This window comes from Petaurus breviceps, unplaced genomic scaffold, assembly GCF_028583685.1.
Source record: "Petaurus breviceps papuanus isolate PSGF00001 unplaced genomic scaffold, PetGlider_PUasm1.0 90434, whole genome shotgun sequence".
NCBI classification, from domain to species: Eukaryota; Metazoa; Chordata; class Mammalia; order Diprotodontia; family Petauridae; genus Petaurus; species Petaurus breviceps.
The window spans coordinates 829,626-853,711 of record NW_027187251.1 but is presented as its reverse complement, the minus strand read 5'-3'; positions in this window follow the sequence as shown (position 1 = coordinate 853,711).

Below are 24,086 nucleotides of genomic sequence, written 5' to 3'. Positions count from 1 at the left end.
TTTCTTTCTCTGTCTCTCTCTTGGCTTTTGAAACTAAGAAAATTCATGCTCCTAGATCAGCAGTATTAAGCGGGACAGACAACATGTAATTCTAATCTGGTACTCCACCTCCCCTAGAGGACAACAGAATGGTCAGCCTTGTGGACCCTTCTTCTTTTCCCCTCCAGGCAGGAATCAAGGTCTTCTTTGGAGACAGAAGAACAAAATTTGACAGATTTCATGATTTCAAAATTTTATACCTCCCCATGAGCCATATGTAACAACCTATACACATATATATATATAATATATATACACATACACACACATATGTATATATATATATATATATAAAGATATAGACATGGATATCCCCTGTATATCTCCCATAAATGTATGTGTATAACCCATATGGGCAGCACACACACTTACAAAATATCACTCCCAAAAGGAAGAAACTGGTGCGTGTATTAAACTCCCTCTGTACAGCACCAAGCCAAGGGCTACGTGTGAACTAAATGCTTTTGTTGCCATTGCTTTTGATACCACCAGTAGTGGTCATTGGTGGGTACCCCCAATTCATGTCCCTCCCTGAGAACCCATCTTAACACTCACTTCTTCCCAAAGGCTCTCGCTGTTTAAGACTACCCCAGAGACTGAGGTGGTACACACCAGGGAAGAGAGACTTTGTTTCCCACATTTTGGGAGATTACATTTGTGTATTTGTGAATATATCTTTTGAAGTAAATATGTCTTTGTAGAAACTAATCTGATGTTAGTGGCTAATAGAAGTAGAGTACAGGGGAGCCTCTCCATTCTCTTGAGGTGACGTTAGTTGGGGGCAGAAAACCTAGAACCTTCTCTCTACTCAAATCCCCTTCAGGTACTAGAGAACCCTAGGAGGAGAGTGAGGGCCATAGCAGTATATTATCTCATTTGATCCTCACAAAACCACTGGGAGAAAGATGCTATTGTTATCCCCATTTTATAATCGAAGAAACTGAGGCAGACCAAAGTTAGTCATTTGTCCAGGGTCACATAACTAATAAGTGTCTGAAGCCAGATCCAGTCAGGTCTTCCTGACTTCCCCTGTACCACCTAGCTGCCTTCCTCTGGCTAGAGCAATGGACATGCCAGAAAAACCTGAATTCATGTCTTGTCTCAGGTGACAAGGTGTTCATTGCCAGGTAATCCATCTTTGTGTGTGTGTTCTTGGGTCTTCCATGTTACAGTTCTAAAGGCTGTAAAACTATGTCTCTTCTACTTTACTGGGGGTTTTCTGGAGATAGGAGTTCTATTCTTCCCTTTCAATAGGATAGGAACTCCTTCAATGCAACTCTTTCCTCCTTCCTAAGGGACACTGCCATTACCACCACCACCACCTCCCCACCCAACACACACAATCTGCTTTAGCCGCAGAACAAACTCTCTACACACTGCCGTTGGGCCATGCACAATACCAACAGACTGGCAGAAATTAGATAGCAGGAGAGAGAAGGATGGAGAGAACTTTAGAACAAAAGGAAGTGGTAGCCAGGACACATCATACCCTAGGGGAATGGAAGGAGGGAAGATAGAGGAGTGACTCAGTTAACCCTGGAAGTCAGTCTCCTTGTTATGATTGTTTATTTTTCTCCACTGAACAATAACAATTCCTTGACTATGTGCCTTAGTCTCCATAGGAACCAGAAACTACACTGGATGCCATGAAACCTCTGGGTCAGGGTCTTCTGAGATAGATTAGATGAATATGAGACCAGATAAAAGGAATACTTCCCTTCCCCCTTCATCTGGACTCTGGACCCAACCCCTGGCCTCCCAGCTCCCATCCTAGGCCTAGTTTCTGTCATTTTGGCCTTGAGTGGATCAGGTAAATAGCCACAAGAAACTAAACTGGCTCTTGGAATGCCTGATTTTATCTAAACCTGGAAGCCCTGTGACGATCACAAGTCCACACTTGTGGGTCTCTGGGCCTGAAATTCTGCTGAAGAGTGGAGGTCTTTGCCTCAAGTATGGAGCCATCCTGATTTAAACAGGCTTATACTATGAATTATGGGAATTCAGAGGAAGGAGCTAAATGCCCAACTTCAGGGAATTCCTCCAAGTCTAATGAAAATAGATGAAAAAGCCATACTCAAAATGAAGCATAAAGGTAAGCATACAAAGGACTGCAAATCTACATACTGTGGGACTGGGCAGCAATGTGGTTTAGAAGGCAAAACTCTGGACCTGGAAGACATGGGTCCATTGTCCCTTCCTAGATCACCATCCATACACTTCCTCTTAACCATGGGTATATCCCAAAGCTCAGTCTTAGGCTCTCTGTTCTCTCCTCCATACTCTCTCTAGGTGTCCCATTAGTTCCCATTGGTTCAATTATCATCTCTATGCAAATGACTCCTAGATCTAAATATACAACTGGTCCTGTTCTCTCTCCTGAGCCCTAGTTACACATCATTATCTATGGGACATCACACTGAATGTCCTGTAGCATCTCATCTCGTTATGTCCAAAACAGAATGCTCTGTGATTATATTTTCCAAGGGCGCCATCATCTCTCTAAGACACCTAGGCTGAAACCTCAGCATCACACTCGGTTCTCATTCACAGTCACCCCATGTATCTAACTATTTGCCATATTTTGTTGACTTTACCTCCATACTATCTCTCACCTCTCTTCCCTGATTCCCAATCACATAGCTACCACCCTGGTTCAGGACATCATCACCTGTTTTATTGCAATATTCTCCTAATTGGTCTCCCTGACACAAATCTCTCTCCTTGACAATCTACCAATATTATACAGTTTGCTAAAATGATACTCTTTTTTTTTTTAAAAAATACATTTTATTTTTTTTGCTTTTTGGAGAGCAATTGGGGCTAAGTGACTTGCCCAAGGTCATACAGCTAGTTTTTTGTGTTAAGTATCTGAGGCCAGATTTGAACTCAGTTACTCCTGACTCCAGGGCCCATGCTCTATTCACTGTGCCACCTAGCTGCCCCCCATACTCTCTTTTTTTAATCCAAGACATTTTTATTCATTGGATGCTGTAGTATAGAATTATAGTCATTCCTCATTTAAAAAAAAAATTACTTACTTTTAGTTTACTACATTCAGTTCCACAATCCCTTCAGTTTTAAATTTTCTCCCCCTTTCCCCACCATGGCGGCATGCAATCAAATATAGGTTCTACAAATACCTTCACATTAAACATTTGTCAGGTTGTAAAGAAGGATTATAACCAATGGAGTGAACAATGATAAAGAGGAAACAAAACAAAGCAAAAAAGAGAGCAAGCAGTTTGCTTCACTCTGCATTCAGACTCTGTAGCTCTTTCTCTGGATGTGGATAGCCCTCTCCATCATGAGTCTTTTGGAGTTGTCTTCTAACCTTGCATTGCTGAGAGGAGCCCAGTCTATGAAAGTTAGTCATCACAGATACGATGTGTCTGTAATTGTGTACAAAGTTCTCCTGGTTCTGCTTTCCTAAAGTGATACTCTTAAAAGACAAGTCTGACTACATCACTTCCCTGCTCCAAAAACATAGCGGCCCCCTGTTGCCTGTTAGAGAAAATAAACACTTCTCCATTTGACATTTAAACACCTCTTCAGTCTGACTCAGATCTATCTTTCTAGGCTTATTAAGTGCTACTCCAGTTGAACTAACTTACTTGTTATTCCTCATACCTGACATTCTATCTCCTGCCCTCCACACCTGAAATGCACTCTCTCCTCACCTCTGCCTCTTAGAATCCCTAGGATTCTCTCCAGCTCTCTGCTCAAATGCCACCTTTTACATGAGACCTTTCCTGATCTCCCCAGCTGCTAATGCCCCAAGAAATTACTTGATATCCACCTTATACATGTTTTGTATTTACATATACAGAGAGATTATAGGGGCCATGAGTATGCAACCAGAGCTCTTGGGCCTTTCGGAGATGATGAACTCACTGGTCATTTCCAGACATGTGGTAGTCTAGAGTTAAAAGGATTTGGAATTTAAGAGTAACATGGAAAACCCTGAGTGATCCTTTAGTCCTACCCCTCATTCTGTGATAGCCACAAAGAAGTTTAATGATGAATTTGTTAAAAGAAAAGACAGCTTCTGGCTAGTGCTCTCAACTTTGGCTCTCCAGGTGGCTTTATGTGATTCCATTAGAGGATTAAGGACCCAGTATCATGGCAACCCTGCTACAGAACCCTACCTCCTCCCATTGGTTTTCAGACTCAACTACATCGGCTTGGCTACCTTTGACCTTTTGTATTTGTTCTTTCCTGACCTCAGGCAAACAAGGCCCCCAAAAGGGACCTATCTCAAGGAACTTGTGAGTTTGGAAGATTTAGATTATCTCATGGGAGGCAGTTTGAGCTGAATGGAAGCAGGGGAGGTGACCCCAGAGTAACAGTGGCTGATGGTAAGGGAAATGTCTACATGGGGGAAACTGGTCACCTGAAAGATCAAGCTTGACTATTTCATTGATTGTTGGCCCCGTGAAATGTAAAATGGCTAATTAGCAGCCTTTCAAACTGTTTTGTAGAGGTGAGGCATGAGTACTAACTAGTCTTCCAACCCAAAGTAACTGGAATTGTCTTATTGACTCTGTCAATACACGTCATTCTTCCAAGTTTTGCATTATTTTGCATAGGAATAAACTACCTGTCCCATAACTCTTTTATTCCTCCCTTTGAGGAACCACTTAGAATTTCCCGCCATAACTTACTATAAGTAGTACTGACCCCAGGACAATGGAGTAGGGATTTGCTAATGTGTCATAGGGTGAAGAAAAGCAGAGCCTAATCTCCCTGATTAGAAGTCTGCTCCTCATAATGGAACCTGGTCCACAAAGCATAATGACTGGTACACCACAGGAAAAAGTGCCTCTCAATTTCTTAATATGAGACTTATAAGATGATGTGTTGCTCTCCCCAATAGTTCATTGAGGGCAGGAACCATTTTGTTTTTGTTTGATTTTATCCCTAGTACCTGGCACAGAGTAGGGACTTAAAAACTTGTTGATTGACATTCTTAATCACAGTGGCAATCAATTGTTCTAAGTTGGTTTCCAAATGACAGTTGAACAAAGTGATCTTGTTTGTTGTACCTAACAAAGAATCTTATATAATCTTAGCATCTGCAAGGAGATTCTATGTTGTAGAAGAGTCTTTAAGGCTGCTACATTTTGCTTAATTGCACTAAATGCTTAGAAAATCATCAATAGGGGCAGCTAGGTGGTGCAGTGAATAGATCACGAGCCCTGGAGTCAGGAGGACCTGAGTTCAAATGTAAACTCAGATACTTAATACCTACTAGCTGTGTGACCTTGGGCAAGTCACTTAACCCCAATTGCCCTGCCTTCCCCCCTCCAAAAAAAAATCAATAAACAATGGCACATTTATTTGTCCTCTACACCTTTTAGTCAGCTGCATAACTGCAAAGATTAAATAGCAGAATATTATGTGTGAAAACCTGACTGTCCCTTTCTTACATTTTCATCAAGGATACCTTCTGATCCTCCAAAATGCTAGGCAGCTTGGTGGCCCAGTGGATGAGATTTTGAGCATCAACATAGCACTTATCTCCCCTTACCATATTCTCCTATATAAATGCTTAACCCTTTCCTGTCCTGTCTTCCCTTCCAAACTATACTGTATTATCTAATGTGTATGTATGTGTGTTATATTTATTCTGTATATCTTTTTTGATATACTTATCTCTCCCATTCGGACATAAGCTCATTGTGACTAGAGATTGTTTCATTCATTGCATTTTTATTCCCAGGACCTAGCACAATGCCTGGTATATGCTAATAGATGTTTTAGGAATACTTTTAATAATAATAATAGCTAGCTTTTAAAAAGTGCTTTAAGGTTTCTAAGGTACATTATAAATATCATCCCATTTGATCCTCACAATAACCCCAGGAGGGAGATGCTATTATCATCAGCATTTTACAAAAGAGGAAAATGAGGCAACAGAGACTTTTAAGGGACTTGCCCAGGGTCACACAGCTAGTCAGTATCTAAGACTAGATTGGAACTTTGGTCTTCCCGACTACAGGTTCACCACAGAGCTGACTGATATGTGTGTAAACTCATTCTCACAAAGATTTTGAAGAGATGAGAAATCAGAAATATATGTATTTGTAGATGCCCTTTCCATTGCTTCTATAATAAGTGTAACAATGTATGTAGTACTTTTAAGACACATTTATGTAGCGATATTAAAGTAATTTCTTTATAATCAACCTAGAAGTCAGATGGTACAAGTATTATATATCCTGTTTATAGATAAGAAAACTGAACCTCAAAGACATGGGACACAATAGGGCAGGCAGGAGAAATATCCAAGAGATTCAGTGAAATATAACTTCAAAAAAGCTTTGCTAAGGGTGATTGAGAGAGCAGTCTGGCAATCATTCACCAAGTGTTTATTAGTCATTATTATTCCTGACAGGCATCTACAGTCAGGAATAGTAAAGGAGTTGTATGTGTGAGGAATGACTGCAGACTACCATTTGTCTGCAAGCACAGGGTTGAAAAACCTGTTGGTCAGACTTTAGTACACACACACACACATATCCCACCTAGACATATGCCTGTATGCATGTACATACACACACACACACACACACATACACCTCTCCCCCCATCCCTTTATCTCATTCATTCTTATTCTCTCTTTCTCTCCCTCTCTCTTCTCCCCTACCTCTCTGTTTCTATTTCTCTCTATCTCCTTCTCATTCTCTCTCTGTCTCTTCTTTCCCACCTCTCTCTCCCTCTCCCACCTCTCTCTCTCTCTCTCTCTCTCTCTCTCTCTCTCTCTCTTTCATACAGAGGCAACAACCCATATAGGAATGTGAAGGACCATGAAATAGTAATACCAAGGTCACATCACAGAATCAGACATCTAGAGCTACAAGAGACTTCAATGGTCATCAAGTCCAATATCTTCATTTTATACATAAAGAAATTGAGTCCCAGGGAGGTTAAAAGACTTGCCCAAGATCACTGAGGTAGTAAGCATCAGAGGTGGGATTTGAACCCAGGTCCTTTACTCCAGATTTAATGCACTTCCCACTGTAGAAAGATGTAACCTATGGTTAACACTAGGAGAAATTCCCATTGTAGGAGAGCTGGAGAGAAATCTTCAGACAGAAAAAAAGCTCCCCAATTTGGAATTTTTCTTTAAAAAATAAAAGTTGATTAAATATCCTTACCTTTTGACCCAGAGATCTAACTGCTAAGAATATACCTGAAGAAGGTTAAAGACAGAAAGGTCCCATATTGACCAAAATAGTCCCTTACCCCCCAGGGTGCTTGTGAGGATCAAATGAGATATTTACAAAGTGCTTAGTACAATGGCTGGCACATAGAAAGCATTATATAAATGTTAGTTATTATTATTATTGCAGCACATTTTGTGGTGGTAAAGAACTAGGGAACAGATACTTTGTTGCATATGAATGTAATGGAATGCTATTGCACCATAAGAAATGATGAAAATGAAGAATTCTAAGAAGACATATAAACTCATTCAGAGTGAACAAAGTAATCAGAACCGAGAAAACAATATACATAATGACTACAATAATGCAAATGAAAAGAAGAAAAAGAAACTGAACCGTGTGTAATTATAATGTTCTTAGCCCTGGGGAGAAGAGAAGAGAAAGTTCACCCCTTTCTTTTCTTTGCAGAAGTCCTGAACTCTGGGTGTAAAGCACTGTAGATAATACCAGATTTGTCTGACATTTTAAATAGGTTAGTTGAACTGCTTTTTTTCTTCTTTATTATAAGGAATGGCTCTCTGAGGGGGAGAGAAAAGAATGCATTCAGACATAAAGGTTATGCAAAAATAAAACATCAATAATAGAAGAAAACAAATAAAAATTTCAGAAGTCCCTTGGAAATACTGTACATGTTATTTATGGATACCAAATGTCACCAATGGGGAAGCACTACACACTTTGGTTAAAATCTTTACTATATAAGGGATTAGAGTTAGGCTGACTAAGAGTAATGTGTAACCTGTCATGTCTCCAAGGACTTTTGTAGCTTTCTGTTTTACACTTCTGAGCTTTTAAGAGAGTGACCTGAAAGTTTGATCTGAAGGAAAACATTGATTTGGTCTCCAGACTAGGTTAATTCTGTTAGCTAAGCAGTCCCCAAGCAGTTTTACATTTCAAATGCTTTTAGCTTTCACATGGACTTTCCTATTGTTACCCTGAACCTGTCAAAATTCTGTTTTTAAGTAAACTTCATTTTAGAAATATGTCATTTCTCTATGCCATAGAAAATTTTGGAGAAAGATTTGTTTTTTCTCCTTAGGGTTCATATTGCTTCAGCTAAACTCATGAAAGCAACTTTATGGTTACATAGAAAAGGGAATTAAATATGAAATCATGAATTTCATTACATACAACTAGCTTTTGGGGTTTTTTTTGAAAGTTTTATTGATGTGTTTTAGTTTATATTACAAATATTTATAGATTACTCTAATTCTCTAAGAGATACTGTGTAACAAACTAAAACATTTAAGTAAAACTAATAATGTAAGGCCCTCGTCTGAAAGTACATGCAAAATCCATATCTGATGGACTCTACCTCAAACCTCTCTATTAAAAAAAAATTTTCGTGAACAGAAATCTGTTCTTTCTCCCTCCCCCCTCCCAAACCATTGGGGAAAAAAAAACAAGAAAAAACAAATTCTTTGTAACAAATACGCACAACAAGGAAAATAAATTCCTTACTAGTTATAATATATGTATGTATGTCTATATATATGTGTATATATATATATATACATACGTGTGTACATGAGAGAAAGGAGAGGAGACAGAGAGAGAGAGAGAGAGAGAGAGAGAGAGAGAGAGAGAGAGAGAGAGAGAGAGAGAGAGAGAGAGAGACAGAAAGCTAGCTTACCTCCTGAAGCTCAGATCCTTTCATCCTGTGCCTAAATGGGTTAAATTATTTATTTCTCCAAGGATGCTGGTATAACCATATGTACCATTCAGAGAGTATATCTCATTGATGGAACATAAAGTAGGTCCTTCTGGCCCATAGATTGCTAGGGATCAGGAGACCTGAGTTCTCTTGTAGGGGCTGTAGGTCTTAGGTTCTCAAGGCCCCCACTTTGTTCACTCATTCTTTCCACTAAAATCCTTCTATTCCTGTCATGGAGGAGATCTTGGGTTCTGAGAACCTTTGCCAATAGAACACAGGCCCTGTTACATCCAGCTAAATGGGAAAGCCTTCAAGTGCATGTCCACCAATGATATGTATATCCATTCTAGCTAAGTGACAAGAGGTTCATCACCAAAGTTAAGCCACTAAGCAATGAATTCTTTGGTCACAGCAACTCAAAAAATTGTCTCATGAGTTGTAGGGGTTTTGATCTGCAATGGTGAAGTGTGGAATACCTACACCAAAGAAATAAAAGATATTTTAAAGGCATATTAATTAATTTATATAGTCATTCAACATCTCCACATTTTTTGAACATTGACCACTGTGCTAGGCTATCTCCACTTTATGCCACTAACATTTTAAAATCAATACTTCCAAAGTTGAATCTATCCTTTTCCCCCCCTAAATTGGTCTCTAGGTGGTAACACCATCCTTCCAGTCTCTCAGGCTAAAAAATCTCACAACCATCTATGATCCTTTCCTTTCTATCAGTTCTATCCAGTGCCATTATTTCTCCCAGCAAAATGTTTCTTCCCCTATTCTTTCTGCTGTATTTACATTGCCCTGGCCCTACTTCTGGCCACAGTGGAAGACTGAAGGAAGACCCAGAAGTCATGAATAAAAGCAACTGTAAGAAGGCTGTTTGATGCTGGAACAGGATTCTAAGCCAGGTTTTAGAATGTTTTAGCAGCTAGATGGCATAGTAGATAGAGTACCAGAACTGGAGTCAGGAAGACCTGAGTTCAAATCCAGCTTCAGACGCTTACTAGCTGTGTGCATGGGGTGTTCCAGGAGGACTGATGCCTGTGCTATGAGCCCTTTTCAGGGATGCTCATATACCTTTGGTGTCCACCTTTCAGACACCTCTCTCCTTGGCTCCAAGTAGCTGTAGCATGCATGGCAACAACACTCTGGTAAACCTGACTCAGTAGAAGGACTAAACTAGGTTTGAAGGTAACCAACAGACTTCACATCCATTGGTGAGTTAGACGGATGTCTACCCCAAGCATATGAAGACTTTCCCTGGTCAAATGGGCAGATGAGAACCATTTGTTTCAATGGCCATGAAGGAAGCTAAAGCAGGAGCTGTGGGGCACTTAGAGCTTGGTCCGACACAGAAGACTCCAAGGTCATCGACTGCATCCTGGGCCATCACCAATTATCTTGACTTCTGTCCTGTCACTGGACTTCAATGACTCTGGAAGAGAAAGTGAGGCTGTCGACTTTGTGCAGCCCTGCCTCTCTGAAATACAACTTACCCGCAAGTCAAGACATCACCCATGATGTCATTGGTCCTTTTTGAAAATGAAGGACAAACAATAACAATGGCTGTGTGACCCTGGGCAAGTCACTTAAGACTGTTTGCCTCAATTTTCTCATCTGTAAAATGAAATGGAGAATGAAATAACAAATCACTCCACTATCATTGCCAAGAAAACCCCAAATGGGGTCATAAAGAGTTGGACATGACTGAAATGACTTAACAGTGGAATGCTTTAGAAAAGGCTCCTTTCTGAAGAAGGGGCATGGATTAGATGACCTTGTAGAATCCCAGCTACCATTGTGATTCTATTCCCACTGCCTCTGCATGGCCTATGCTATGATTCACAGGGGTCTGACAGATCCTTCAACAGGGGTTGGATTTGGAAAACCACAGGGAAATCCCTAGAGAATTTCATCTGCCTCTATTTTGTCTGATACATTTCCTCCAGGGCAGAGAATTGGGGGGGGGGCTTCCACAATTTCCGCATTTGGAAAACCTCAGGACTCAGCTTTACAGAGTCACTCTGCAGCCAGGGCTGATGCAACATAGACTAGCCCAATACCTGACTCTGAGGCCCAAGACGTTCTGTGGTCTAGTGTGTGCCATCAAAAGAAAAATTCAAGGGAACTTGGAGAAGGAGGTTTGCTGCTCAGGCCTGCCCAAATCTCCTACTTCCCCCTTACCTTCCAAATTCATCATACAGTACACCATAAGCAACTTTCTTTGTGGCATTCACTTCATCCCACATGCCCTTAAAAAGCAAATTCCAAACCCAACCCAACTCTACCATGTAATTTTCCCTGACAAACCAGATCACCTCTGTACAAACTCATAAATAATCACCACATGACCAGTCTGGGCAAAATCCATCCATTCCTCTGTGCCTTGGTCTCCTTTTCCGTAAGTGGCAACAAAGATACCTGCACTGCCTACCCTTCGAGGGGTGTTCTCAGGATCAAATGAGAGCAGGTAGAAAGCCCCACTACAATATAAGGATAACAATGGGGGCTGCACAGAAGACTATCAAATTTTCTCTGTCTGTATCCCAACAACTACATGTATGTGAACCAGTGTAATGAGGCCTGGCACTTATAACTCAGTGACTCTTTAAGGAAATTACAATCTCAGAACACTGAGCCTTATAGCACTGAGTCATGAGCATATGGTTGGTCTAAGAATGTAGGGAAGTTGTTCATGGTCACGTGCAACACCCCCCCCCCCATATAAATGTCAGTGATTATGTCAGCTCCCTTTCCCTCTTCCTCTCCAAAACATCAGTGAACTTTAGAGGTCGGCTGGTCCAACCTCCTCATTTTAGAGATGAGGAAACTAAGGCCTAAGCAGGTGAAAGGACTTGCCCCAGGTCACCCAGCTAGCAAGCAACTGAGTCAAGAGTCGAATCTAGCTCTGAGTCTGGTTCTAGTATTCTTTGTTCTCCATCATGCTTACTTTTCATTTGGCTAATTAGTAAATATCTTGTATTTGCTTGTATCTTGTATTACTATATGTGGGAAGGCACCATGCTAGATCCTATGAAGAACACAAAGGTGTATAAGGCATAATACCTCACCTCCAAATGCTTATAATCTTATAAGATGATATAGAATATATATGATATATATAAGATATATGTGATATAAGACATATGATATGATATGATATATATATATGTATACAAATAACCATAATGCCAGGTCACAAATACCACAAGAAGAAAAGATGATTTCATGGAAAGATAATCAAGAAAGGCTTCATAGAGGAGGTAGCTTTTGTATTGAGGGAAACAGGTCAAACATAAACAAAATTGAATCTAGGCACAATACGGGGCAGCCAGATGGTGCAATGGGTAGAGCACCAGGCCTGAAGTCAGGAGGACCCGAGTTCAAATTCAGTCTCAGACATTAATTAGCTATGTGACCATGGGCAAATCACTTAATCCTGTTTGACTTGGTTTCCTCATCTGTAGAATGATGGAAGAATAGATAGAGATAAGATAGAGAAGGAAATGGCTAAACCACTCCAGTATCTTTGCTAAGGAAACCTCAAATGGGGTCATGAAGAGTTGGATGTGACTGAAACTGAACAATAAAAGGGACAATATAATAATATGTATAAAGGAATATAAATCTAAACTATAAAAATTCAGTGTTGTGAAAGGACAAAGAATTTCCTTTATTCCTCAATGAGTCCCTAACATAGAGAGTGGCACAGCGAGCAAGTATGATATGGAGTCCGATGAGTAGCTAGGATTTTCAATAACAGGGTTTTGGGGGGGGAGGTGATTTGCTTTAAGGCTGGACCATTTGTGCGAAAATATCTTAAGTCTATGAAGAATAACTTCTAATTAGTTCAAAGAGTATTGAAGGTAAAGGCAATAGTGGTCTCCAGAGGTCTTTCCAACTCCCATGGCACCCAACAGCTCTTCCTTCATAGGCTCTGAACATCTACCTGGAGATTTCCTCAAGGTGACAGATATTTCTGAGTAGTTCTGAAAATCAATTGAAAAAAAACTTCTGGAGTTCATGTTTGGCTGTGCTACCTGATGAAAAGAGGCACCATGCAGGAAGTGTCAGCCAAGAGCTGTGGATTTGGAGTCAGGTCAAGTTCCAATGCAGGCTCCACTGATTAAGGGTTTGCCTTTAGGTAATTCACAGTGCTCTCTGAGATTGTTTCCCATCTGTAAAATGAAGGAATTGGATCGGATGATCCCTAAAGTATCTCCTAGCTCTAAATGGGAATGATCCAACTTGCCCTTAGGACAGACAGACAATAGGTTCCTTATTCTCCACTTGACTGGCTGACACACTGAGGTCAGAGCAGAAGTGACCTACTACTGGACACCCAGGGAGAAATGACCAAATTCTGATTTGACATCCCAGAGCCCCGAGTCCTAGGCCAGTGCCCTTTTCTCTACATGGCAATAAGCCATGTGAAGCTGACCTCATCCCAGCCCTGACAAACCTCAGGGTTGAAATAGTATGCAACCCAGGGTCACTAGTTACCCTGATTCTTGTGATAATGGGTGATAAGTCACTCTACCTTGCCAGCAACTCCCAGCGCCCAAAGGCTTGAAACCTTTGCAAATGTGTTCTGGAGATGATGCAAAAAGCAGCCTGGCCACCTATAACTGCTATTCAAGCGAAGGGGTGGGAGAGGGGGTTTTCAGGCAGAACAGTGCAATGCTTCACAGAGAAGCCGGCTTAGAAGGAGCTCTGTCCCGGAACCTGCCCCTGAATATTTTGCTGTGTCAGCCTGACAATCCATTCACCCACCCGCAATCCTCCGTTACTATTAACTGAAGATAAACAGATTACAATCAGAGCATCTGCGGTGATGCAAGTTTGGAGGACCCTGGGTGATTGGCACTTCAGGATGGTGAAACACCTGGAAAACCAACAGGTCTCTAAGTCACTTAGTCACGTGTCCCGGATTCAGCCGCTCCAGGACGAGTACGGGAGGGGGATTTCCCCGTTGCGATGAGACTCTCGGTCTCCGAACCCAAACACAAATACAAGAAACAGTTACTAGGAAATCGGCAAGTCACGTGACGTGCACTGTTTCTTTCACCGCAAAATTCTAAACTGAGCCGGAAGGCTGAGCAGTCCTTACTCAGCGGGATGGCAGCCTGGATTGTCAGGCGCCCGGACTTTTTGCTTTGGATGGGGATAATCCGTTTCTTTTCCCTGGACTTTTCAGATCACTTTCCAGTCCCGAAAACTCAGTGGAAAATTGCTTCAGAACCCTTAGGCCTCAATGTTTCTTAAACAAAACTATCCGCTCCGCACCGACGTTTGGGGAGCCATATCCCCACCTGCACTCACACTGCACACCTGTGTTACAGTTAGATCCACTGGCCGGGTGGGGGGGAGTGGTGGAGTAGTCCTGCTCTCCCTCTAGAAAAGGAGCTGCGCCAGGGCAGGGGCAACGTTTAACCTATTTCTTTTCCTGCCTTACCAGGTGAAAACACCTCTCTCCTCTCCCTCACGTCCCCCAGATCAGGCATCGGTCAAAAATTCTTTAAGAGTTTACTATGTGCCAGGTACAGTCCGAAAGTTCTGGGACTTTGACCTCTGACACTTGCCTTCCTGAAGACAAGACTGTCACATATAAAGCAAGGCAAACACATACCAAACAGCATATTATATGCCAAGTATACTGCCCAAAATACACATTCCAAACAGCATATAATAAAATACTAAGCTGTAGTATAGATAAGTAGTATCCAAAGTGTAGGCTGTGGCTTGAACATTCAGGGGGCTATGTCATGATCCCAAGAGGTAGGTGATCAATCAGAGGGTCAGAAGATGAATTGATCCCATCCTCCTTCCATAATCAGGTCGGGGGCTTATTTCCAATACATTCATACTCTCTCCTACTCTCCAGGGCTCCCAAAGGCTCCCCTTCTGAGCCAGGTGTGGCAGTTGTATATTAAGCACTAAGTGGGCATCAACAGTAACTGCCCCACTGACATTGTGAAAATCTCCTCACTCTTTCATCTCTTTGCCCTCAGATCTTGGCTGTGGCAGATGCCTCTCAGAAGGTAGGCTCTGCCTTCTAGGACAGTAACCAGAAAGGACCTCATCACCCCTCCTTTTCAGTTTGGGTGGACAGAATGAGTCAAACAGGATGAGCCCACATGGGTAGGTTGCAAAAAACCCAGATCTCTTTGTCTTATCTCCCGACTAAACCTACCCTTCTTCCCAACTTTCCTATTATTGTTGAGATCCTTTCAGTCACTCAGGTTCAGAATTTCAGTATCATCTTCCACTCTTCATTCTCCTCATAGATCCAATTAATAGCCAAATATTTTCATTTCTACATCCACACCTTTCCCATCTCTTTTTTCCCATCTGTTCCCTTCTCTCTACTCACACAGCTGCCATCCCAGTCTAAACCCTCTCATCTCTTGCCTGTACTATTGCAATAGCCTCTTAATTGGCCTCCTAGACTCAAATCTCCTCCCTCCAAGTCATCCTCCACAAAGCTGCCAAAGTGATTTTCCTAAAGCTCAGGCAGATTGTTAGTACCTACAAATTCTAATGGCTCCCTATTGACAAAGATCAAATCCTATTTCATCTTTATAGCATTTTTAACTTTTATTTTTGTTTGTATGATGTGTTAGTATAATAGTACATGTTTATGATTTATATACAGGTAAATGTAAACATACTGGGGATTGATGCTCAAGAAAGTTTCAATAACTACTGCTATAGATTCTAAATATCATAAGAGTAAAGAAGATACTATGGGATCAATTAGGAATAATTAAGGAGGCTTTATGGCAGAGGTGGAGTTTGGGTTGGGAGCTTAAGGGATGGGTAGTATAACTGGTAAATAGAGGTCCATTCCTTTAAGCATACAAATTCTGCTCTTCCTGGTGCCAAAAAGACATAGATACTTGGGATGACTGTTTCTGGAATTGTGTGATGAGCACATTTCAGAGCATATTCAGACCATTTCTTGTTAGCTTACTGTGTGATAACAGAAAGCTTTTTAATTGGCTACCAGAATGGGGTGTGCATACAGAAAGGTCCAATGGAGGAGCTTGGTCTTTCTCTCCCTGGCAGATTTCTTTTTTTTTTTTTTTAAATCGGGTTAAGTAACTTGCTCAAGGTTACACAGCCAGTTATTTCTGGGTGTGGTGCTGAGTATCCGAGCCCGGATTTGATCCGGGTCATCCCAACACTGGAGCTGGTGCTCTTACTCACTGAGCCACCTGGCCGCCCCTAAGCAATTGGGGTTAAGTAACTTGCTCAAGGTTACATGGCCAGGTGTTTCTGGGTGGGTGTCCCTGGCAGATTTCAATGAAGGAAGAAGACCTCCCAATTGGGGAGGGGCTGTGAGGAGTACAAGAACTGGAGTCTATAGCAGAGTTTGGAGTCACCATCTAGGGGTGGCCTTCTTCCCCTAGGCCAGAAGTGGATTGGCTCAAAAGCTGACACCTTGTGTCCTGCAAGCAAAGAAGCAACTTATTTGTCAGCAATGGTATGTTGAGAAGTGAAGTAAGCTTGGTGAAAGGGATATTTTTCTAGCAACTTTAAGTTTGAACCTACTCTTTGCTGGGACTGAAGTGTGGAAGCAAGTATGTGCACCAGTTTAGGGGACACATGTTTGTACTGGCTAGTATTTTTTCAGTAAATATCCATTTACTAAAGCTAATTATTATTAATTAACACTGGCATCAAGGAGACATATCAATTAGTCAGATGGTGTTGTAGTGGTAACTGCTGGTTAGATGATACTGAAGAGACTAACTAGTTGATTCGATTTTAGGGAAAACGCACCAGAATGGGAACATAACCCAATAGCATTAGGAGAAATTCACAGGCCCTCAAGGTTACTCCCACAATCATGAGGAGGAGATGTAGCCTTCTTAGCACTGGGTTCCTGGCTTGCTAGTAGGTGTGGATTGGGAGAGTAAGTCTCAGTACTGTATATTTGGAGCAGAGTCCCACCAAAATGGGAGAGAACTGTGGTTCTGCTCCCTCTCCTGGCCTTGTTATAACCTCTGTTTTTAGTATCATTGTAACCCAGGTTTAAGTGAATAACATCACATTTATATAATCTTTCAGATTTACAAAGTGCTTTCTTCACAATAGCACTAGGAGATAGGTAGTGTAAGTATTAGCATCATTACTTTACAGAAAAGGAAACCGAGAACCTCAGAGGTAGTTAGTCCAAGCCTACTGCCTCCTCTACAACAACATCCCACTGTCAGGCTCCAGTCCTGTCTGAGAACTTTACACTGACTATCTCCCATGCCTGCTGCAATATTCTCCCAACTCACTTTGGAATCCTTTCTCTTCTTCAAAACTCTGTTCAAGAGACACCTTGTCAACCATGTGTCAAAACATCACCCAGCATGTCATTGATCCCTCTCAAAAATGAAGAACAGGAGTCTAGAACCAGTAACAGAATGTGTCTACACGTGCTTCCGATCCCTTGAAGACATTTTTATCACACATCATCACAACTCTTTGGGAAATTGGCTCTCTAGTCTTTTCCATGTATTTGTATCAGAGGCACCTTTGGCATGCTCAGAGGCCTGGGCTTGTTGGTCAGACCACCATTACAGTATTCATTAGAATAAACTCCTTTACAGTGGGAATTGTTTCACGAAATGCATTTGTATCCCTAGCACAGTATCTGACATAGCAGGCAATGGTGGTGCCAAGTGAGTCACCTCTGAATCTCAATTTCTAAAAAGAAGATGGTGGTTGTTGTGAACAGTTTACAAATCAATTAAATAATAGTTATTATGATGCTGTTGACTATTGGATGTGCTGGAGTCAGAAATAAGAAACCCAGGCAGCCTTCAGCCTTAGGCTGGGTTTCCTATTTAACCCCTGCAGGATACTGTGCTTTCTGTTTTGAAAGTCAAAGGTTTCAGAATTTTCTTCAAGGCTAGTCTTATACACAGGACATACCTATGGGCTAGATTTCCCTTGCCCCCTGCTGAAACACCCATCTGACAAAGGGAGCAAGAATGTGACCGAGGGAGCCCAGCTCAGTGTGTTTGCTCTCCACACACTGGGCAAGAATGTTCTTTTATAGACTTGAAGCAATAGGGTACCTTGTTGATCTATGCTCCCTTAATGCTGAACACCTGATTTTCTGATAATAGCAGTCCTGTCTTCACAGACCTAAGCCCCAGCCCAGAAAGTAGCTCAGAAATTAACTAAGAGAAAAGGAACCCTCTTAGTAAAGTCATGTATTTCTGCACCTCTCTCTCTCTCCCTCCCTCCCTCTTTCCCTCTGACCCTTTCTAGATCTCTCTCTTTGTCTGTCCCTGTCTCCATGTGTGTCTTTCTCACTTTCCTCTTCCCTCTTCCTTCTCTCCCTTTCCTCTCTCTCAAACACTCACGTTTTGTAACTAGGATAGAGCAATCAGGGTTATTCTCTAGGCAACAACAGGGTATGCTGTTTGTGGAGTGGAGGCACTATTCTTCCCCTTTACAAAGAATAAATGAATAGATTTTAAAAAGCACAATTACTTACTAAGTACAAAGCACTGTGCTAAGCTCTGGGGTTACAAATAGAAATGCTTGAATTTTAATGAAAAACACAATACATTTGGAAAGTTTTACCTTCAAGTCATAAGGGAATGTCCCATGGTCCTCAGGAGCAGCAGCAAAGCAAGTGGTAATGCTGCCTTAGACCATGAGCCCAGGAAGAGGATGGAGAAGCAAGGTCTTTGGAAGCAGGGATTAGAGGGAGGGAGATAGGTTGGCATAGCGGCAACCACACTGGCATACCCAGGATGGCTGCTAGCACAGGTTCTTTGAGATGCTTTTCTAAAGGAAAGCAACTCAAAAAGGGTTAACAATCTTACTTTAATATTATATACACATATATAATATATGTATACATTAAAATATATAATATACATATATGTATATATAAAATATATACGTATATGTATATCATTCACTTAGTTCAGGGGAAAAAGTCAGCACCCTAAATTCAGAGAAAATACAAACAGAAGTTACAAGCAGAAAAAAATACAGACAGAGAAAATAATACAAATAAACAGACAGGGCTTCTAGCTGTCTGACCAAAGCTGTACATACAGTGACCAAGGAGAGAAGTATTAACATTTGGGTTTTCAAAGTCAGGACACTCCTTAACAGTTACCCAGAGTCTCATCTGGCCAAATCACATGAACATTCTTCCAATGAGTAAGCCCCAAAGCAAACCCTCACTTCAGAATATGTATACCCTTCTTCACAACCCTCGTGACCCACTGCCTAATTACAAAGTAACAAAAGGTGTGGGCCTTCCTCAAAAACAAGCCTCCCCCTAAGCAAGCTTCTCTTGCTGGGCTCCATATGAGGCCTATTAATGGCCTGGCCAAGATTTCCAACTCCTGTTAACATTACAGTTGGGGAGTGCTTTAGGATCTCTGCAGCTCTGGGGAATAGGGGCTGGATTTCTGGGAGCCATGGAAAGGCTTTTCTTGATTAATTGCCATGGGAAGAGAGGGGCAACATAGCTGTGTAGTAGCCCTGGGAAAGTGTCTGGTGGAGATGAAGTGCTACCCATGATCAGACAAGGATGAGAAGAAGGCACTTTAGGGGGAGAGGACATAAATATGCCTCTTGAAGTCTCTGAGCATAAGGGTGAGGGTTGGGGTGAAGACTAATCTAGGAACTGAAGTAACCCAAAGTCATTTTGTGTAAAAATCTTCTCCTTGCATGAGGGATGGAATTGGCAAGAACTTGAAAGATGAGAATTTGGAACTAAGTGTCCTCCCTCTAAGCTGAAAGCCAAGACCAAGCTCTCTCTTCTCTTAGGCTCTCACTAACTTTGACCCTCAAGCAGCCAGAAACATAGAATAATCAATCAATCTCTTACCAGTGAGGAGATTGTTAAGTAAAGGGCTTTGAGCCAAGAATAACATTTCTCCCCTGGGCTGAAACTCTTTGAAGTCCCTTGCAAAGATCAAGCCTGAAACAGTATAAAGACAAACTAGGCCCCTCATGCAGGAACATTGTTATTAATCTCCATCAATATGGAGATCTTATGCAAATAGACTTTGAACCTCTGATTAATGGAACTACCTGAGAAAGAGGAACTGTTACCTGGAGGCTAATAAATGACAACACCTCCATAAGGTGATCAAAGGATAACAAACTTCCAAGGAGGAGAGATTACTACAAATTGGTGGTAGAGCGAGCCTCTAGGACTAGTAGGAAGTCACAAAACAGTAATCCTCCTCTTCCTCCTCCTGGGTGGAGTGAGATGAGAGATCTACTTGGTACTAGAGAGAGTAGCCAAAGATTCAGGGTCTTCTGGTGAGATACAGGTTTCTGTGAGTGCAAAAATGGGGTGCTTGGAGGAAAAGGTATAATATGAAGGATGATTTGTTAGCTATAGCAAATAGAATAATAATATTAATAGAATAGCATCCCAGCATGCATAACAAGAAAGGGCAGAGCAGGAAAGAGGTTCTGGAGGGGTCAAGTTGAGGTAGGCAGAGATGAGGTAACAGGTATTAGTAGCAGGCCAAGAGATATTTGGCCTAGGTAATCTGTGACTCTGAATCACAAAGATATGAAGAGAATAGTTTACTAGCCATAAAGTAGTGGGTTTTCTTAACCTCCCACCATGGCTTAGCACTACCGTGTTTCCCCGATAATAAGACACTGTCTTATTAATTTTTTTGGAAAGAAAAACAGAGGGCTTATTTTCAGGGGAGGGCTTATGTTGTCCTGCCTCAGCTCTCCTCCGTGACACTGCTCTCAATGGCTCCAGCAAGCAAATCACTGGGGAAGAACAGGATGACGCACTCACTGCTGCAGCTCTGATTGGATGCAGCTCGGGGGGGGGGGACGGTGCATACAGAGGGTACCGTACAGTAGCAATCTTAATAGGGCTTATTTTCGGGGGAGGGCTTATTTTCGGGATAGGTCTTATTATCGGGGAAACACGGTATTACCTCCCTAACAAACAGCACAAGGAATAGGTGGGACTCATTTTGAGGGGAGAATGGGATGGGGGAGGGGAAAACAGGCCTCTGTTTTAAGGTATTTTCTAAACTGTTCCATCAGTATAACTATATCTCCCTTTCTTTATTTTTCTCTCTGTCCTTTTTTACCTTTTCTTTCTTCCAAGGTCCTCTCTTTCCTCCTGTGTTCTTAACTCTCCTCCCCTTCATTTTTTATTTCTTTTCTTTCCTATCCTGATCATGCCACCATATCCTGCCTTTTTCCCTCTTTCTTGACCTCTCCCTGTTTTTCTTTCTGCATAAGAACAACATTGGTGTTAGTGAATTTGAAACCTAACTTCTGTAACGGCCTTCCTCAGCTTACCAACCATTTCAGCAATCTTGGGGTCCTTGACTATGCCATGAAGGGCCCCAGCTGAGGCCTCAGAAGAAGGCAGATTGATTTACACATTGATTAGAGCTAGGCCATCGCAGTACACAGAAAAGCACTCTACAGACAACCAGCACAACTACCATTAAACATCCAGGGTTCCAGGCACACTGCCAAGTTCACTGTGCTGTCAAGTCCCTAATAACAAATTGCCCTTCGTTCGTGTGAAGAATCTAAGTTGTCAGTGAAATTTTATGGATGCTCCTACTGATAAAGCAAATCCTCTCCTGCTTGGTGGGGATATCAGGCTTCGAATGCCAGGGAAGGGCATAGAGTCCTCAGAAGATAATATGGCTAAAGGATTTCAAGCTGGAAGAACCTTAGAGATTACCTGGTCCAACTAGTTCATTTTACTAATAAAGAAACTGGAAGGTAAGAAAGAAGGAAGGGAGGGAGGAAAGGAAGGAGGAGGAGAGAAAAAAGAAGAAAGGAAGGGAGAAAGGAAAGAAAGGAAAGGAGAAAGGAAGAGAGGGAAGGAGCACTGAACAAAAAACATTACAAAGAACAATAATAACTGCTAACATATAGCACTTTAGGGTTTGCCAAGTGCTTAATATCCCATTTGATTCTTACAATAACCTTGTAAGGTAGGTGCTATTATTTTCCTCATTTTTCCAGATAAGGAAACTGAGGCTAACTTAACAAGGTTAAATGACTTAATCAGTGTCACACAGCTAGGCAATAACTAAGGTGGAATTTGAAATTGGGTCTTACTGACTCTAGAAGAAAATAAAAATATGTTCAGAAAGAAACTCAAACAAAACATTTTTCTTACTACCTTATAAAATGTAACACACAGATTACAGTTTGTTACAGGGAATGGGGCAACCCTGAGATGCTAAAAGAGGTTAAGTTGTCAAGTCCATAAGTATTTGTTAAGCACCTACTATGTGTCAGGTTCCTGGAGTCAGGAAGATCTGAGTTAAAATCCAGCCTCGGACACTTACTAGCTGTGTGACCCTGGGCCAATCACTTAACCCTGTTTGCCTCAGTTTCCTCGTCTGTCAAATGAGTTGGAAAGGAAATGCAACCCACTCCAATATCTTTGCCAAGAATAGGGTCACGAAGAGTCAGACATGACTGAAAACGCCTGAACAACAAAATATGCCAGGTACTGTGCAAAGCAGTGGGGATACAAAAACAGGCAAAACCCAGTCCCTGTTGTCACATAGTCACACTCAGTTGGGGAGACAACAGGCAAATAACAATGTACAAAAAAGATCTGTCCAGGATACATTGGAGCTAATCTCGGGGGGATGGAAATGCAGTCCTCTGATTCTGAATTTGATGCTATTTCTACTTTACCAGGAAGGGTGTAGGGTGTGTTCAGGGAGGACTGATACCTCTGGTATGAGGGCTGCTTTCCACTTTTGATGTCCACCTGTTCCACCTAACTCTCACCTGTGGCTCCAAGAAGCTGTAGCATGGCCAGTGGCCACATCCTGGCAAACTCTCTCAGCAGATGGGCTGAACCAGGTTGAGGGTAAACGAGGGGTCTTAAACCCATTGGTGAGTTAGGAGGGTGTCTGTCCCAACATGTGAAGATTTCACTTGGTGGAATGGGCAGATGAGAACAATATGTTCAATGGCCATGAAGGCAGCTGAGGCAGGCACTGTGGAACCCTTAGAACTTGGTTAGACATTGAAGACTCCAAGGTCATCCACTGCATCTTGAACCATCCCTAGTTGTCTTGATTCTGTCCTGCTACTGGACTGTGATGACTCTGGAGGAGAGAGTGAGGTCAGCGACTTCGTGCAACTCTGCCTCACTTAAATCCAATTTATGCAGGAATCAAAAGATATCACACATACCATTTTACCTATCCCCCCTAAATGATCACACAGACCATTTTTACCCAACCTATAGTGCAGTATTCTGAACTCTTATGGGTGTAATCAGCCCTTATGGGACACAATGAAACTTGACTCTAACATCATGATGTCATTTTGGTCCTCTTCAAGAAGGAGGGACAACAACCAACCAACCAACTTCACCTGGCAGCCTCAAGCCAGACAAGCCAAAAACGAAGGCGAGAGATAGGGCAGAAGTAACCCACTATTGGCTAGATTAGCAGTCAGCCTGGGACCTATGGAGTATCCTTCAATTGGCCTGCGTTGGTGGGTATAAAATGGTCTAGATGATTTTCTTTTTGAGGCATTTGGGGTTAAGTGACTTGCCCAGGGTCACCCAGCAAGTAGGTGTGAGAGGCCAGATTTGAACTCAGAGAGATGTCTTCCTTATTCCAGGACTGGTACTTTATCCACTGAGCCACCTAGCTGCCCTACAAGATGTAATAGCCTAGTATTTAATAAGCCCAAGGACATCATTTGTCACACCCATAGAAGTAGTCCATTTTCATGATCAAGAATTCTGAAATTTCCCTCTTTGGCCATGACCTCCTATCATTCCATGTTTTCCTAAGCCTGATTCCTCTTTAATTTATTCTTCATGTTTACCTTCATCACCTCTGCTCTACCAGTCCATTATCCCTTCTCTGGTTTTACTTCCCTCCCTTCCTAATCTTGACCCTTTGAACCAGTTCGAAGTTATGTTGTCATCTACTCTCTAATACTTGTCCTTTTATCATATTGCAGCTCATTCCTTGATAAACCACAAGGCTGGATCACCCTCACCATCTCCCTCTTCCACCCCTACTCAATCTTCATGTGCTGCTGAACAGTGCTGAAGAAAATCTCATGACCAAATGACTGCATCAGCTACAGATTTGTGGTATCTAATCTCAACTGGGCTCTTATTGCAGCAAAGTGATCCTTTTACTCTT